General features: G+C 47.7%; 1 pseudogene; it reads left to right on the top strand.

Moving 5' to 3' along the window:
- The first annotated feature begins 11,422 nt into the window (after positions 1-11,422).
- On the top strand, positions 11,423-13,636 carry LOC125533205 (sucrose synthase 5-like; annotated as a pseudogene).
- Positions 13,637-14,557: the final 921 nt, after the last annotated feature.

The raw sequence follows: 14,557 nt of genomic DNA, 5'->3' as shown, positions 1-14,557 counted from the left end.
GTCGCCGGTGTACACTGTCGGTGTTGCACATCGACGACGACCTCGCCTCCTCCTGCTTGGGGGCTGCTGCCAGGGTCCCCGCGCTCGGATGCATCAACCTAGCATGCCCGTGACCCAGAGGTCGTGTGGCCGCGTCCCCATAGTCAGTCACTCTGAGTTCGCACGACGGCGTCCACGCACAAGATCCAGTTCCAGTTCAGGAAGATCCGCCGATAACGCCGAGGCGCATGTTTTGAGGAATTGTTCGTTTCATTCCTATGGCGCATGTTTTGATGTCATATGCAGCGCTGGAGTGACCTCATGGAGCTGGGTTTTTTTTTAGAAAAAGGAGGAAGACCACCGGCCTCTGCATTTGGACGATGCATGCAGCTATTTTATTAATTATTTACACAAGACCTTACAAAGTAATACAATAATAAGACTAAAACCATTGTCTAGGCAACATCTATCGCTACTCATATCCAATTGATGAAGGAATGCTGATAGTCTGGGCCTAATACCAAACAGACCTCGCAGCCAAACCTAACATCTAAAACCTGAGGTCCCATCTAGGACGCCTGCCGGGTATGGGGCACCCACCGGTCTGGCGCACTCCTCAACCAGAACGCCTGCCGGGTATGAGGCCGCCGCAGCCATCTGCCACTAATCCATCTTCAGAGCTGTACTGATGCATCTACCTTGTCCGGTCTAGCTGCCATCGACGCCACCACGACGCCAGACCGCGTCACCCTCCTGCGCGAGTCCATCTCAGCGCATCGGACGTCGAGTCACCACAGCGTCATGCCGCCATGATACGCCGCCATCAATGAGTGAGATGACACACCGCTCCACCAAAGAATCCTTCCTCTGGTCCCTCGATCACGTGTGTACCTCCAAGAATGACGCCCCAAGGGGGGAACGACACCAGAGCGCCGCCATCATCCGATCATCCGATTTAGGGCTTTCCTCGGAGGTAGCAGAGAGTGACCTTGAACTTCTCCACGATGATGCCTTCAAGAAGGGAACGATGCAGATAGCGCCGCCACCGCCGGTCTTGGCAGTAGCCGAAAGCAAGTTTTCACCCTGATCTGTTCGAAGGAATCCAACTCCCGAGCACGACCGCCGCCATCCCCAGGCTAAGCACACGCCGCCGCCTGCACCTCCACGATGCCCAGAGACCGTGAGACTCGCCGCCACCACACCTGACAAGCAGCCATAGCTAGGCCCGAGCACCACCCAGATCCAATCTGGGGTCAAGAGCCCTAGGCCGTAGCCTCTGTCTAGGCGGCACCACCAGACGGGGACAAGCCCCCCAACCTTCCGCAAAGCGAGCCGCCGCCGGAGCTTCGAAGCGCCGCGCCACCAAGCCCATCCGGAGTGACTAAGCCGCCGCGAGGAAGAAGGGAAGCCGCGCCAGGGGAGAAGCCCCGCCGCCGCCGGCACTGCCTGGGCTTTGCCCAGCGGTGGCTCTCGGCGGCGGCGAGGGGGAGGGGAGGGTGGAGGGAGGCCGACGGCGGGGACGGCTAGGGTTCCCCCGTGTCGCCTCAGAGAGGGACGCGGGGGACGGGGCTTCAGGCTCATGGAGCTGGTACAACACAACAGGGCCGACATCGCGCAGTCGTAGAAGCACATACACGACGCCAACCGCTGGCGGCTTGTTGGCAAAGTCTGGATAGTTTTTTTATAAGGAAGTCTGTATATATAGTGTATCAGGCCATTGTCGCAGTGGGCGAGAAGGGAGAGATGGCGGAAAGACGCCGCCGTCGGGGCTCGAGTGCCAAGACCGGAAGAATAGGAGGGTAGGCAGGAGGGCGAGAAAGGACGAAGAGAGTTACCGGAGAAGTATGTCATTGTCGGACTTGTCACCGGCCGCACCGCGCCTCCGTTCGTGTGTCTCCTTGAGACACGCCACTGTTGATCCGTTCCATGGGACGGAGGCGGTTTTTCTCGCCCCGTGGATTGGCCCGAAATTTTCCCCACGTGCGCCAAACCAAACACCTAAATTTTGATCCATGGGGAATAGCCGAATAGTTCTTTGCTGGGGCGGACCACGTGGATTGGGCCACGATCCCCGAAGAACCACGTGGATCAGCCCCTAACCAAGCAAAGCCTTAAGAGTGTCTATCAGTACTCCCTTTGTACCAGTGCATAAGTCATCTTACAAAAACTAAATATTTACAAAACACTTAGATGTGGTGTGTTAACTCCCACCTTATTTCTTGTTCCTTGACTTGAATAAAGAAATCTTCTATATCTAAATAGCTAGCCCCCACTAACATATTTCTCTCAACATGCAAGCATGCCACCTCATCATTCAACATGCATAGAAAAAGGCACACCTCAACATGCAACTATGTATATTAAAAATTCACTTCAACATGCAACCATGTATGCATGTAAAATTCCATTCTATTATACTATTTACATCAAATTCTTATATACTTTCAAAAACTATTATTTCAAATATTGATGTTTCGTGTAACCAAAAACCTCATTGAAATATTGCAAAATATTCCCGCAACAAAGTGCGGGGTATCATCTAGTTAACCAATAAGAGACTTGAGGTGTGTATGTTTTTAATGACTTGAGACTACCTAGGATGGTATGCAGTGGTTAGTTTATTGCATGCAATGGTATTAATTAGCAAATAAACATTAAATTCTCTTGTTTTCCCCTCCACCTTGGCTAGTTCATTGTCTGTTCCGGTACGGAGGGAGTACCTAAAGATTTCAAATTCACATCCTACAAGCTACATGCATTGGAACTACCTGAAACAAAGCCAGGACACTAAAAGTAGAACTTGAAACAAAGCAAGACTAAATTGTGTTCAATACAACAGGATGGTTGTTTTTTAAAAGAAAAAAACACTCAAAGAGCCAGCATAATGTAAAGACAAACCGACTAGTACAAAATAAAATGGACCTAGATATATCCAGGGAACGTTAGATTTCTAGGCATGGCAAAACGAATGCTTTCATGGCAAGTTGTGTTTGTTGAAGATGGCAAGTTTAATTGGCGAGCATGACAAATCCATCTCAGTTCATATTTTGCTACAAAGTTGTTGTGCTTGCTAACTAAATTTGCCATCCTTATACCAATATAAATTGCCATGAAAAAGTTTGAATTGTCATGTCTAAAAATTTGACAGATTTTTAGCCTTTCCAAATAAAATTATATTGCAAATCATACTAGTCTTCTTCCTCTGCTTGCATGCCATCTGCCGAAGACAATTGCATTGAACTAACAGTAAAAGAAAAGGACACACGCAAATGTCTTTACCGTACCAAACTTTAAAGACCATAATAACCATTCATCCCTTAAGGCGAGATCTGGAAGAAGCTGCAGCATCACCGACGCAAAAATGGGCATGCAATCCATCGCCACCAGTTCAAAGGGTTGGAGAAATGCGACCAAGCTGCAGAACAAAAAAAAATGTATGTCAAAGTCATCACACTAATAGCCAGCCAATTGTTTTTCTTGAAGGTCACACCAACTGCCAAAATATAAAGAAAGCCAACAATTCTAGGATGCAAATTCTCATAGGCCCTTAGCTCGGGTGAAAACAAACGTCGTCGAGGTGGAAGAAAACTTGGCAGTGTGTGGTGTGGGAGAGGCTGTGGCCTGCGGGTTGACCGGATCGTATACGTTTGTCAAGTCCTTTCGATTGGCCTCTCGTGCAAAAGAAAACGTTGTACGTGTTTTTTTAAGGAAAAAATAAAGTTGCATGTGTTGAAACAGAGAGCGGGCCGGTCGTGGAGTTTTCTTTCTCTCTTGCCAAGGCAGCAAACCGATAACACAACATAGACGGACGGGCGGGTCTAATATATACTCTGGAACCCCCCTAGTCGGTCGACGGACACGCGTGACAATGGCGGCGCTCGTGCGGGCGGTGAGGAGGCTAGGCTACCGGTTCGGCACATCGACAGTACATCTTCTCTCCTACCTCCGACCCCTCTGCTTCTGCCAGCCCTCTCAAGCGGCATCTTTCCGAGTTGAGGCCGGGGGCGAAAAAACAGAAAAAAATTCCACCTTCTGTTCGATATATGCTAATCATCCTACATCCGATTTGTGTGTGCTGGTGCTGGTGCTGGTGCTGCAGGGTCTTTTCGAGCCAACGGCTGCCCAGACGAATGCTTGGATCCGGGCGGGACTAGAAGCGATCAAGATTGATCCCAAGGACGTCGATGAGCGTGCTCTCAAGGTCTTCTGGGGTCTCCGGCAGAGCGAGGATGATCCGGGTGTATCCCATGCTCAAGTCACCCAGATTCTCAAGGCGGTGTGTGAGCTGAGGAAAGAATATGGCATAACAAGCGAATGATCTTTGCTATTTTCTTGCATTGTATATATGGTCGAGTCGTTCTAGGTTTTCAACAATACTGATTTTGCCGGATGCCGGCACGCTGTGTCCTTCAATTTTCAGTGGCAGTAGAATGGGTGTTTGGATCTTTGCTCTTTTCTTGCCTTGTAAGGTTTCTAGATCTTCAACAGATTTTGGAGCGTATGCTTTGCGGGTAGCGATGAACATCTACTTGCAGGTGTGGTTTTACTGGATGCTGGTACTCTGTTTCCTTCAATTATCTACTACAGTATATTATCCCCCTTTTCTAAAAATTCTACTACAGTATATGGTAATTGAATGGATCGTTTGAAAAAAAAACAATGCCTATCAGATTGGATTGGGCGTCTAGGTAAACTTGTCCCTTTTTTTTAGGGAGTGACTAAACATCAGACATCAGTTTTAATATTTGATTCAGGTCATTTTTTGGATCCAATCATGGGGTGACAGCTCTCTGCACTAAGGACTCGGTCTAACTCAGTTATAAGAAAACATCTGTTCCTTCTGGGTTTCAGGTCAAAAAATTATCGCCGACCTCTTTGGCCTTCGAAAATGATTAGCGCGTCGTCCTGTACCTAACGGGTCGCCTAACCAATCCATTAACATCAAAAACCACTAAATTAAATGAACCAAAGCCTCCCGCTCTAACGTCCTCCCCAGCTTTCCCCCTGATAGATCAATAGTCCACAGAACAAACTGATCTAGGATAATGAATCTAAAGACTGAAGAAAAAATGAACACTAATGAATGAAAGGGAGTAAGAATCAGATAACTGAAGAATCTAAACGCTACTGAAGAATCTAAAGTCTGAAGAGAAACAGAAAACTGAATAATAAACACAGAACAATACGGATGACTTACACTCCTATAAACTGAACCAAAACTAATAATAAACCATGGAGAATGATCACTGAAAAATAATGACTGATAAGTACTAATATGACTAGGAAAACAAACAAATGAAACATGCATGCTGACGTAATGATGAACCAAATCTAAAAAACTGAAGAATCATGCTACAATACTGAAAAACTGAAAAATGATAAAACAATGAAACTATACTATGAACTGAACCAAAAATAATCTGAAAAATAGTAACTGAAGAATTGTGCTACATTGCTTACTACTGATGACTTATAGAATTAACTGAACCAAAACTAATACTAGTAATAAACTATGGAGACTCATTTATTGAAAACCGGGCAAAACTGATCAACACACGACTGATAATGGATGGAAGATTGAAGGACTGATGAGTGGGAGCAAACCCCGCGCTAGTGGCAATCAGAGAGACAGATCATTCTACAACTGACAAAAGCAAAATAATAATACTGAGACAATCACTTCTTTGTTGATCCATTATAATAATACTTTTCAGATGCTTTGACTTTTTAGAAAGAAAAAATGCATAAGATGTCACTCCCCTGTTCAAAATAACCAAAGCCTGTACAAAAACTTAAAGGACTGGGCCTAATAATTATAAGATTGAGAAAGTACTCTGAACTAAAAAAATGGTCTGAAATGATAACTCTGAATGTACTAAAAACTGAATACAATGGCACCTACAAAAATAAAAAAGACATAATTTGGTTCAAAAAATTGAAAAAAGTAAACTAACTATGAAAATGTAGCTAATCCTGATTACATCCAGCCAAATGGGCTTGGGAGCCAGGAAAGTCTTTTCTTGCAGGTAGGGCTGGAAAAAAAGCTCGAAGCTCATGAGCTAAACGAGTAGCTTGTGACTCGGCTCGAATCGACTCGAACTCGAAGACTAACGAGTCGAGCCGAGCTTTAGCTTAAGATCGTTTATAGACCAAGTTAAACGAGCCAATCTCACGAGTACTCGTGTAACTCGTTAGGCTCGGTACAAAAGATCAGCCACTCCCAATATAAAAAAAGATCAGCCACTCAGCACCCTATGTCTCAGGCGCACAACACAAGGCCTAGACGTTGAAGGCCCAACCGCCTAGGAGACTCATGCGTTACAAAGAGATTACTATTGTTTAGTGATATATATCTTTAATATATACATAATATTTTTATAATATTTGAGGGTTTTATGTTCATATCTTTAACGAGCTTAACAAGCTAAACAAGCCAGCTCGTGAGTTATACAAGTCGAGCCAATCTTGGATTTGAGCTCGTTAATAATAACAAGTCGAGTCGAGCTAGCTCGTTAACGAAACGAGCTCTAGCGAGTCGAGCCGAGCTGGCTCGGCTCGGCTCGAATTCAAGCCCTACTTGCAGGTATCAAACAAAAAACCGAAAATAATCACCACCCCCACCCCTCTAGCAAAGGCAGATACTCTGTGTGAATCTGATCGCTGGAAGATGGGAAAAGGAAGCACGAAATTGTAATCACCATGAAGCATATGAAGGTGTCCTCACGGAGAAAATCAGAAGATGTGAGCATGTCTCCAAAAAAAGTTATGTTTGGCATCTATGTCAAGCTGAAACGAGACATAATGAAGTTCTTTCCACTCTCTTTGTCTTGTGTCGCTAAAGCACCACTGTTTCGCAGGCCCAACACAAAATGAATAGAATCCTTTGAAATAGAAATGATCTTCTCATTGAGAACAATGATTTGTGAGGACACTATATCTACACAATCAACAATCCAACGGACAAATCGCGACGATATGTCAGGTTTCTTAAAATTCAGAAGACACTCAAACCCATATTTGAGATGACATCCTTCCAAACACTAGCCATACGCCTCAAGATCTCTGCAAAGTATTTAGTGGAAAATACACTGAACACAACCCTCCCTACCACCATAAGTTCTTAACCTTCTGCCTCTTATTCTGCTGCAAAGACAATGATCATGAGTTGATGTCAGGATAATTTAGACAATGGAGAAAAAACAGATAAAAGGGCAAAAGATAAGAGAGCTGGTCACTTATCAGGAAAACACAAATACCTCAATTTTAAGGTCGAAATTCGAGCAGAACTTTGAAAAATCTCTTTTGAGTGATTTGATGGCCTATTAGATAACATAACAAAATGATTCAGATAAATTTCATTGCAAAAGAAAAGAAAATAGATGAGTGTACCATATGCCCAAGAGAAAAAGTAAGTGCACGCAAAAAAAGATGATACATCCTTTCTAAAAAAACAAAGCATGACCCTCCACTATATAGGCCAAAACAGGTGCCAAATTCACTTTTTGATGCATTTGGCTTCGGTGCCCTCCATTGCTCAGCTGGTGTCCTAAAAAAATTCAGGGCATCGAAGCACCTGCTTGCTCCAGTGCTAAAGTCACTCACGCAATAAAACAACACTTGCATGGAAGAGAACGAGGCTGGTGTAGTTTGGTTGATTGATTTGTTTATATATGTGGGCTTGTGTGCACAGCGGTGCCAAACTCTCACGTTATGAGAGCGATGCCACAAGTTTTTTATTTGGCATCGATGTGTATGTGGCATACTTTTCAGAAGTATGGCATCGAACACATAGTGGAAGGCCTAAGATCTTCTTTCTCCTTGATACAGATTCCTCATCACTAGATGCAATGTTCTCATCGCCACTCGCAGTGTTTGACAGACCATCGTAGTTACGAAAAAGGGTTTCCCCCCGCTTTGTATTACAAAGCAACCACCGATACATCCAACGATAGGTGCTGGGGCCGCAGCACAAACAAGCCCAAAGAAAAACAAAGAAGAAAGGAAGAGAAACAAATGCCAACAACGGCATATCGACGAAACGAAGATGACCGGCGACCGCTGCACCCTCCGAAGAAGTACCACCACGTTCCCAGCACCCGAAGCGCCGCGTACCAAGCAACACCTTCAAGAAGGAGGCGACGACGACGCCGCTGCTGCCCGGACTAGTCCTAGGGTTTCCTCCGGTACGGGGGGGGGGGGGGGGGGGGGGCAGTGAGGGGAGGGGTGTACCCGATGCCCTTCAGGAAGGTCCGACGGCACCCACAGGCGTCACCGCGTCGGGGCCGGACGAGCCGCCAGAGATTTCTCCCAACCCAAACGCCCACCACCACCCCAGACGAATCATAGTGCACCGCCCATCGCGCGGCCCACCAACATGTGCCACCACGGTCACCGAATCAACTTCGCCGTCTCCCTGAGGTCACCGACACGAGAGATGTAGGATGGGAGAAGGGAGAGTGTCCTTGGGAGCATCCGCAACATCATCGACATGAAGGGACAACCATCACCGCCACTGCGAAGCCGACCGGACGCGCGGACAAGGGGCCTGCTGGGCACCGAGGCCTGGCCGAACCCAAAAGGGTCCAGACAGCCCCTGCCGTCACGCTGCAGCTCGCCGGCCGACAAAGCCGCCACCGCCCGTAGACCACCGCCACTTCACCACCAACCAGGGAGCAGCGCCGCCACACACCGAGTCGCCGGCCCGCCCTAGCACAAATGGAGCCCGAAAGGGCCCAGATCTGGGCCGCGCGGGCGCCGCCAGCCACCAGCGCCGCCACGCCGCCCCGCGGCCAACGGTCGCGCCGCCGCACCGAGAACCACAGAGCTCGCCGGACTCCCGCCGCCGAACCCCACCGCAGTGGGCGAGCAGCACTGCCGCAATCGGGAGGCCCCCGCGCCCCCCAAGAGCGAGCAGAGAAGGGACGGCCCGCCTCCGCCAGCGCCGCGCGGGCAGGGCCCGGCGACTCCGGCCGGCGGCGGCGGGGAGGGAGAAGGACGGGGAGGAGGCCGAAGGAGATGGGGAAGGGGGCCCGCCCGTCGCCCGCGGGGGGGGGCGAGCGGGGAAGGGGGAGAGGGAGGCGGGGAGTGCGCTGCTGGCGGCCGGCGGCGGCGGCGGCGGGGGGAGCGGGGGTAACCCTAGTCGCGGGAGGGGCACCGAGACTATTATGAGAAGGGAATCCCAGACCATCGTAGTTGGATGTAATCTCAATGTATCTGCCCCGTTTCCCTTAGCTTACTTTATTTTTCTGTCGCATAATAAGCACGACTGAATTTGTCCACCAGAAACATGGTACGTTCACGTTGCGGTGTAGTTTCTGTCCCTAGTTTTCAGGCCTAGCTAGTAGCTCTAGACTTGGCACGATCCAGGCTCGTGGGATGGCGCGCGCAAATACTGGAATGACGAACAAAAGCGCTCTCCCTCTCTCTCTCTCGGGCTGCGTTTCTGCTCTCTGAACCTTGACGTCTTGTGTTATTGAGAGAGAGAAATTCAGAGTTTGAGAGAGAGTAGATCGCAGCTAGAAAACCAACAATTGGTATACAAAGCTTTAGGTTATGACCTGGGGCGTTTGGCGGCAGTGATTGGAGGAGTTTTGGCGGCGGCGATGGGGGATAGGTCTCCTAAGAAGAGCGACAGGAAGAGTAGTAGCAGCGGTGGCGGAAAGTACACGCCGCCGGCGGCCAAGAGGTCAAGCACAAGAGGCGATGAAGGCACCGTGGTGCTGGCTGCTCCGTCGAGAGCCACCAATATTCACATGCAGTGTCCGATGCTGACAGACACGAACTACTCGTTGTGGACCGTGAAGATGAAGGTGTTGATGAAGGCGCTGCGCGTCTGGTCGGCTATCCATGGCTCTGAAGGAGTGTTCGCCGCGCTCTCACAATCTGTTCCAGATCATGTGATGATGCAGGTTACAGATTGCGGCATCGCGCAGGAGGCATGGGAGCTGATCCGGTGCTCGCGTGTTGGTGAGGACCGCGTCAAGAAGGCACGAGCACAGCAACTGAAGAGGCAGTTCGTTCACCTGACCAGGAAACTCACCACATTGGTGAGCAAAATCAGCTCCCTCAGCGTCACCCTTGTGGAGGAGGCCATGGTGGAGCGTCTGTTCAGCGCCGTGCCAGACCGCTTGGCCGACATCATCAACACCATTGAGCGATGGGGCGACGTCACAACGATGACAGTGCAGGAGGCTATCGGGCGCCTCACGGCGTTTGAGGAAAACCAGCGTGGGCACCACCAGAGCCGTGGCGATAACAACGAGCAGCTGATGCTCATGACCCAGGCATTGGTATCCCTGATGAAGGGGAAGAAGATCGTCGACAACAACAGAGCATCTGGCTCTGGTGCGAAGAAAGGAGGCGGTCAGAGCGGTGGGCAGGTGGTGATCACAGTGAGAACAATGGAAAGGGCAAACAGAAAATGCATCGTAAGTTTGACATATCAAAAGTAAAATGTTTTAACAGTGATGTGAATGGGCACTTTGCCTGTGACTGTCCGGAGCCGAAGCGCGCGCGCAAACCTGGCGCAAAAGTAAACTGACGAAGATCCAGCCTTGCTCATGACCGAGGTGTGTGAGCTTGTTGAGAACACTGAAATCACTGTTGGAGACAAGGTCATGTTGCAAGAAGAAAAAGTCATGCCGAAACTGACAGGGTCATCAGACAAGTCTTGATATATTGACACTAGAGCAAGCAACCATATGACCGGTTGTCTGGATAAGTTCGCCGAGCTGGATCGAAAGATCACCGGTTCAGTTCGATTCCGAGATGGATCAGTTTTGGGCATTGAGGGACGCGGCTCAGTTCTCTTTGTTGCACACAGCGGTGAGCACCGGCTGTTAACTGAAGTTTATTTCACCCCGAAGCTAAAAAGTAATATAATCAGTCTAGAGCAGAACGATGAATGTGGTTGCAAGTACTCCGTCGATGAAGGGTTGATGACTGTGTTGGATAAACAGAGAAAGGTGCTTGCAAAAGTTAGGAGAACACCAAACAGGCTCTACATTCTGAATATATATTGAGCAGTCTGATCCAGTTTGTCTACTGTCGAAAACTTCAAAGCTTTCCTGGCTGTGGCATGCATGCTATAAGCTTTCATGCTTTGAGACTGCTAGCAAAGGAGGCCATGGTGCGTGGCTCGTTTGTGTGAAAGTTGTCTGGTTGCAAAGCAAAGACGAGCGTTGTTTCCAGCCGAAGCATCCTACATAGCAGATCGAGCGCTGCAGCTACTGCATGGTGATATTTGTGGTCCCATCTCGCCTCCAACCTTTGCAGCAAAGAATTACTTCCTACTGCTAGTTGATGATCACACGAGGTACATATGGGTGGTGCTAATAAAGAGCAAAGATAAAAATTCAAAAAAAATAAAGAGCAAAGATGAGGCACCTTTGTGGTCTCATCTTTGCACTTGAAGCAAAGATGAGGCAGTTCCATCCGGGACGGGATGCAGTTCATCTCCCGGTTCATGTCCTCGAAGCTAAGCACCAAGCCGAAGAGCATGAAGCAGCTGCTAGACTACCTTGTTTTGCTAAACTACCGCGGCGAGGTAGGGTATGCATATTGACTGATCATTCCATCCAGCAAAGCTCGGTGGTAGGTAGGCAGCTGACCGGAATGAACTCAGTCTTTCCTCGCTGTCATGCAGAAACTGATGATCAGTGACACCCTCTTTTTCCGATAAAGGGTGGATTTTATTAACTCAAAATGAAGCATCAAGTGGATACAAACACAATGAGCACGCACCCGGCATCTGCATAACTAAGATGCACACAGCCAACATCAACACACGCACACAAAACACACACCAACAAATAGCAAAATCATATATGATCAAAGCTATGTGTAGGCGAGGGAAAAAAAGAAAAAAAGATTAAAGCGATCAGATCAGCAATTGGCAAACTATAACAATGATCATATCCGCACCAACTATCTCATGTCACCACACGGACTCCGTGGTTCTTCAACAGCAACGCCTTCGCCGCCGTCACCGGATTCAACCAATCAAGGTCAGAATCTAGGTTTTCACCCTGAAGAATCAGTCTGAGTATATCAGTGACACCCTCTACACCGCCGAGAAGCTTCGGACAGTGTTGCTTCTCGCAGAGGTCTTTGTCGTCGGCCTAGAGAGGAGCACACCGCAGTAGCAGTTTGAGCAAAAGTAAATGACAGATCATTTTGTAATCAGACAACTACAAATATCTACTCCCTCCGTTCCTAAATATTTGTCTTTTTAGAAATTTCAAATGGACTACCACATACGGATATATGTAGACATATTTGTCTTTCTAGAGATTTCAACAAATGACTACATACGGAGCAAAATGAGTGAATCTACACTTTAAAATATGTCTACAATACATACATCCGTATGATGTATTGTAGTCCATTTGAAATGTCTATAAAGACAAATATTTGGGAGCAGAGGGAGTAGATGATATGTTTGCCAGCCATTACAGGTTTCAGTAGTGGGGATTGGGTTGGGTGACACTGCGGAATGCAGGGAAACACTCAACTGCCTCTCCGACGTGCTCCAGGCGCTGGATCCGATCAACATGGAGAAGTTCTTCAGCAGGTTGCGGTTTCATGATTTTTCTGCCATGATTCTCGACATATTGGAGGGAAAACCAGACTTGGTCATTGGCAATTACACTGATGGCAATTTAGCAGGATCCCTCTTATCAAGCAACCTAGGAGTCACCCAGGTGAAAATGAGCTATCAAAATGATGAATCCTGAAAACTGTCTTCTGTCAGCAACCAAACCTGACATCACATTACGAAAACATTTATCGACCAACAGAGAATGATTGTGCATGTTCTTGAGAGATAAAGTACAAGGACTCTGATGTCAAGTGGAGAGAAATGGACCAGAATATCATTTTTCCTGCCAATTTACTGCTGACATGATCGCCGTGAACACTAGAGACTTCATCAACACTAGCACCTACCGAGAAATAGCCGGAAGGTCAGCCACTCTGTAAACAAAAAACATTATCTCAGCAATGGCATGTAACCGTTCCCAGGAACCAGGATTCCCTGAGAGAATGCAGCAAAGACAAACCTAGCCAATATGAGAGCCACTACCCCTTCACAATGCCAGGGACGTGTCCCTACACCACAAGCGTCAACGATTTCGACCCCAAGTTCAACATTGCCGCTCCTGGTGCTGATCAATCCGGTTACTTTCCCTTCACACAAAAGCACACACACAAATCGAGGAGCTACTCTACAGCAAGGAGGACAATGATGAGCTCTTGTAAGTACATATCCTTTTTTTCTAAAAACACTGAACTATGATACGATTACTATGATTCTATTGAATCAGAGGGTACCTAGGGGACAAAAGCGAGCCAATCATCTTCTTGATGGAAGGTCTGACAAGGTGAAGAACATCACCGGTCTGGTCGAATGGTATGGTGAGAACAAAAGGCTTAGGAAATCTCCTCAACCTAGTCATTGTCAGGGGCTCCTGGAGCCTTCAGTCAAACGACAGAGAAGAGATCGAGGAGATTAACTAGGTGCACAGCTTGATAGACAAGTACCAGCTCAAGCCTCAAGGGACAGATCTGCTGGATCAAAGCATAGACCGAGCGTGTGCTCACGGTGAGCTATACTGTTACATGTGTTCAGGATTCACAGATGGTACTTGAGCAAACATAGACCAGCATAGTACGGTACACAAGACAGCCGCTGGCAGATCATTACTACTCTCTTCACATAATTATTACAATGACGAGTCAACACGCTAACATAAGAGCATCACAGGCTTCAGTAGTAGAACATGACGTTCTTCACACCGCATGATGCCGACCATAGAGCCGCTGTCGGATGTCATGAACTGAAGATAAGAATCATCCAAGGGCACACGTTGAAGGAGTGGTTGGCCGTTAATTTTGGCGTGCCAAAACGTCATATGTTCCTTTAGCGTTGTAGCTGTCATTTTCTTGTCGTTTACTCCTTTCTTTTTGTTGGTCGGCATCACTCGCTGTGGTGTAAAGTTGAGCTTGTAACCCAAATGGTATTATCTACCAAATACCTAATACAAGAACCCTAGACGCCACCGCCAGTTGGCTCGGCCTAGCTCATCCCCATCTCGGTTTCTCCCTATTTTCTCTGAAATTCTCGCCTGCTCTTCAAACTATTGACCAATTGGAATTTCTTAGTATAGGTTGTGACAAAGTGGTAACAGAGTGTTGGTTCTAGCCTTAGTTCGATCTCTTGGAATAAACCTGGCAAGGGTTTGAAGAGTTCTTCCTCTATGAAATTCTGCAGCCGATCTGCACAAGTCCTGGACTAGGGGTACGGTGGAGGCGTGGGTGCTCGATTTGGTTGGTTTGGTTGGGGAAACACACTATTTTCCTAGTAAAATCCCGGATCTGCAAGATCCTGACCCGTGAGGAGATGGGTAGAACAAACAAGCAATCCACCGACGATGCTGAAGAGGAGATGGCCTACATCACTAGAGAGGAGTTTGAACACAGGAAGAGCTTCAACAGAAGTTGGGCAATTTTGCCAGGGGCAGATGGAGTTGGCCAAGTCATAAGTGAGTACTAGAGGATATTTTAACAAGATAGAGCCAGA

The sequence above is a fragment of the Triticum urartu genome, chromosome 1A (assembly GCF_056163025.1).
Source record: "Triticum urartu cultivar PI428250 chromosome 1A, HENAU_Tu73, whole genome shotgun sequence".
Classification (NCBI taxonomy): Eukaryota; Viridiplantae; Streptophyta; class Magnoliopsida; order Poales; family Poaceae; genus Triticum; species Triticum urartu.
This window is presented reverse-complemented; position numbering and strand designations above follow the sequence as displayed.